The 4,896-nt window shown below is 50.0% G+C and overlaps 1 pseudogene; it reads left to right on the forward strand.

Moving 5' to 3' along the window:
* Positions 1-2,702: 2,702 nt before the first annotated feature.
* Positions 2,703-2,802, forward strand: LOC115030436 (annotated as a pseudogene).
* The last annotated feature ends 2,094 nt before the right edge of the window (positions 2,803-4,896 follow it).

A 4,896-nucleotide genomic window follows, 5' to 3' on the forward strand; every position in this document is an offset into this window, starting at 1 on the left:
GGGTAGGATAGTTTGCAGAAAGTGTCCCCTTCAGCTTCAGGCACTCCTTTCCTCAGTTGCTCTAATTGCAAACTTTCTCCCGCTCCCAGCCGAATCGTGCCTGACTTTGGACGTGAGCAAAATCCCAAATGTCCTGCCTATCCTCCTCTCCATAGCTTTAAATGGAAAAGAAAAGGCACACGGCCACAAACGGAGACCTGTCACCCACACCCTGCCCAGCGTTGGGATTGTGGCTGGGACTCCCGCTGCCCTGAGGGTACCGCTCGGGCTCCATCTCTGTCCCCATCCCACAAGCGCGCAGCCTCCAGCCCCCGCCCGGGGATCGTAGGGCTCAATCTAGGTTTCTAGGAGAGGGGTCGTGTGCAGGGATTAAAGCGTGAAACGCGGACACTCCCGGGGCGCCCGCAGCGCGGGACTTACCGCGAGGCAGCGCGTCAGCCGGTCCCACTTGGAGTCTGGCCACCAGGCACATCGGCGGCGGCAGTGCGCTCGGCCCAGGGCTGCCTGGCCGAGTGTCCGCCCCTGGGGCCGGGGTAGGGGTCTCGGAGGGGGCGGGGCGGGGCGGGGGCGCCGCGGGGAGGAGGGGACGCGGGGAGGGAGGGGCCGGTGAGCTCAGGAAGGGGCCCCCCGGGCGCGGGGCGCCATCTTTTTCGCGTTTTCCCGCGAATTATTGACGTCCCCGCTTATGTAATTAGCAGGGGCCGCACCGGCTTTGCCATTGGAGCCCGCGGCTGGCGGGGCCCCGCAGCGTCTCCCGGGGCCGCCCCCGCGCAGCGAGTCCAGCGGGCACACGCGGAAACACAGCTGTACAGAACCACGGCTGGGCGAGCATACGCACACCACACGCACACAGCTACTACACCCAGACCTTTCACGACCCGGGTTGGTCTCCCAGCACCTTGATCTTACAGAACCGACATTCCACACTACTCCCTGGATACCAGGAAAAGCCTAAGAGAATCAGACACAGGACACACACCACATATATATGTGTGCCATAAGTCACAACACTCAAATGACACTGCCCTCAGCATAGACTCCCGCGAAACCACGTGCAAGGCATACACAAGTCAGCAACATAGAGCCCCGACACAGTGACCACAAGACCCACTCGAGTATGCCAGTCACGCACTGTAGAGTTAACAGTGTAAAAGAGATAGTCACACAGACCATGTGCACAAACACGGCAAATACGTAAAGGGCAAGCTTAAGACAGATCTTGTGGATAGGGCTCCAATCAGATAAGATCTCCCTCCAGGAGAAAAAAACAGAGTGTCCTCGACCAGACGCACTCTTGGCGCCAGAGCTTGAGATAGTGTCGGTCAACACCCCCTACCTGCATCCCTGCTTTCAATCTGGACTGCCCACTGCACCTGCTCGAATGGCTCCCTGCAGACACACCCTGCTGGGATGAGTGCATTCCTGGTGTGCTCTTTCCTCCTAGAGCCTTCCCTGTTCATTTTTCAGGGTTCACATTGGCCCTCTGCTCCCTGGGGTGTGGGCAGTCTGGCCTGCAGCTCCTGTCTGCCCCCTCAGCTTGAGATACAGGAGTCCTCTTCCACATGCCCACACTCCCCTGGGTCTTACTGCTCCTCCTGAGGATTTGACCCACAGCAGAATCTGGCTGAGCCTGGAAAGGAAGTTGGTAGCAGCCCCACCGGACAGGCTCTTCCAGCCCAGGAAGGCATAGCTGCACACCACTTTCTGCAGAGATAACCCCTCTCTGTGCAGGAAGCTCTGTCATGAGCCTCTAGGCTGGCCAGAGGCACCTTTAGGATTCCAGGGACAGAGACAACAGAGCAAGCCTGGCTCTGTAACTCACAGCCTGGCGCCACCTATTCCTGGATGTGAGACTGAGTGTGTCACTTTAGTTGTCCAGCTGTTGGGAAGGTTAGAGGCACTGTATGCAAAGTCCCTGTCACCCCATGGGTGGGCAGAAGGCAAATATCGTGCTCTGTCTAGTCTGTATTCATCCACTGTTCTCTTGTGTAGGGCTACAACTGGCTTTGGGCACAAAGGCAAGTAAGAGAAATGGGGCCTGCAATCTGGTGAGGCAGCCAGTACAGGGGTAACACTTTTATGTAAAAAAGATCTTTAGCATGGAATTAGGGAATTGTTGCTGTGAGGTCAGTTCTGCCTCTGAGCAGGGGGATTGTGGGTAAGCTAGCCCCCAAGGTTTATTTATATACCCCGTTCTATCTGTTCCAAAGCGGGGGCAACATTTCTCTGCCTCACAGGACCATCGCCTAGATAGAGGTTAACATAGGCTCAAGAAGGAGCAGGTGCTTTGGTAAACTCCAAAGCAGTGTATGAAATGAGAAGGCGTTGACAGACTAAAGACAGGAGACTTGTAATGTCACAAGAAAGGTTGTATGTCATTCGCAGTGGTTTACAGGCTAAGGTCCATGGAGAAACTGGCATTTGGACAGGATACAGAAACAGAGAGGCCCGTATTTCAGGAGGAGGGAATTTCAAGAGGGACTGATCAAAAAAAAAAAAAAAATCCAGGTTAAAAAAAATAAGAAGTGCTAGCTAGATGTGATGACATAGGCCTTTAATCCCAGCACTTGGGAGGCAGAGGCAGGTGGATCTGAGTTTGAGGCCAGCCTGGGATACAGACTGAGTTCCAGGATAGTCAGGACTACACAGAGAAACCATGTCCTGAAAAACCAATATGTGGAGTAATAAAAAAAGATCAGTGCTCGCTTAGGTAACGTAGATACTAAAATTTGAATGATACAGAGAAACTTAGTCTGGCCCCTGTGCAAAGGTGGCATGCAGATTAATGAGCATCGCATGTTTCCCTTATGTCTTAGGGAAATTGCTAATTTGATTAGTGATGGAAACTGCTGTGAACAGACACTATGACCAAGGCAAGTCTTATAAAGGACAGCATTTAATTGGGGCTGGCTTACAGGTTCAGAGGTTCAGTCCATTATCATCAAGGCAGGAGTCTGCCAGTGTCCAGGCAGGCATGGTACAGGAGAAGCCAAGAGTTCTACATCTTCATTGAAAGGAAGCTAGGAGCAGACTGTTTTCAGGTAGCTAGGTCTGAAAGCCCACCTCCACAGCGACACACTTCCTCCAACAGGCCACACTTCAATAGTGCCATTCTCTAGACCAAGCATATTCAAATCACCACATTCTATTCCTTGGCCCCCACAGGCTTGTTCAGACACATGAGTCTATGGGGACCATACCTAACCATAGCATAATGCTAAAACCTTTAGTCCAACTTCTAAAGTTTCTAAAGTCTGTAACAGTCTCAATAATGTTAAAAGTCCAAAGTTCAAAGTCTCTTAAGATGTTCATCCAATCACTTAACTGTAGTCCCCTATAAAATCAAAAAGCAGATCACATACCTCCAACATCACAGGATATACATTACCATCCCAAAATGTCATAGTGAAGAAATACTGAAAATCAAAGCAAAACCAAAAACCAGCTGGGCAAACTCCAAACTGCATGTCCATGTCTGATGTCAAAGTGCTTTTCAGATCTCCAACTCCTTTCAGTTTTGTTGACTGCAACAAACTTCTTTCTCCTGGGCTGGTTCACTCCATGTCAGCAGCTTTCCTCAGCAGGTATCCCTCAGCTCTGGCATCTCGAACATCTTGAGCTATCCAAGGCAACTTCAATTTTACAGCTTCTTGTTCCAATGTCTGGGATCCACACACGATCTTCTGGACTCCTCCAAAGGGCTTGGGGTCACTTCTCCAGCTCTGCCCTCTGTAGCACTCTAGGTTCTGGTTGACTCCACTCCATTGCTGCTGCTGTTCTTGGTGATCACCCCATGGTACTGACATGTCCAGTACTCTGGGGTCTTCCACTGCAACGAGGCTTCACCAATAGCCTCTCATAGACTCCCTTCATGGTGCCAAGCCACAGCTCCTTTGCATGACCTCTTCAGTCCTGGGCCATCAATTGCAACTGAGGCTGCACCTTCACCAACAGCCTTCCATGGCCTCTCACAGTGCTGAGTCTTAGCTGCTCTGCATGACCCCTTCATGCCTTCAAAACAAGTACCACTTGGGTAATTCCTACATATTACCAAGTCCTGCTGAAACATGAGCTACAGCCTTGGAGATCTCTGGAACACAGCTTCTTTGTGCTCTCAAAAAAACATTCCCCCCCAGACGATGTCACCTCAGTGATGCTAGTCTCTTCTTAATCACTGCTAATTTCTTAGCTCCAGCTAACCAGCATTAATTGTTCCAGTAGACTCCTACTCTGGATTCTAAAGCCAGAACCACACGGCCAAAGCTGCTGAGTTCTGCTGCAACCTGGAACATGGCTCCTTGTTCTATTACGTTATCACCAGCTTTCTGTTTTCCAACTCCTTCATTGCCTAAGCTTGGCTGTCCTGGAACTTGTTTGTAGATTGGCCTTGAACTCATCAAAATGCTCTTCATGAGACTAAACCACAGCACTGTCTAAACTGGGTTGTTTTGAGTCTTCCTTTGTCAATGCAATTAATTTAACTCTCTTCACCTCTCAGACAGACTCTTCAGACAAGGGCAAAAAGCAGCCGCATTCTTCACCAAAATTCAACAAGAATGGCCTCTCAGCCACATACTAAAATTCTTCTCCTCAGAAATCTCTATAACCAGGCTTCCACTGTTTAAATCACCCTCTGCAACAGTCTCCCATATTTCTACCAGGATGTCCCATTAAGTCCCATTTAAGGCATTCCACTTCTTTCCAAATCCAAAATCCACATTCCTCCGAATAAAAGCATGGTCAGCTCTATCACACCAATACCCTAGTCCCTGGCACCAACTTCTGTCTAAGTTGGGGTTTCCATTGCTGTGAAGAGTCACCTTGACCAAGGCAACTTTTTTTTTTTTTTTTTTTTTTTTTTTTTTTTTTTTTTTTTTTTTTTTTTTTTTTGGTGTG

This window comes from Mus caroli, chromosome 2, assembly GCF_900094665.2.
Source record: "Mus caroli chromosome 2, CAROLI_EIJ_v1.1, whole genome shotgun sequence".
Taxonomy (NCBI): Eukaryota; Metazoa; Chordata; class Mammalia; order Rodentia; family Muridae; genus Mus; species Mus caroli.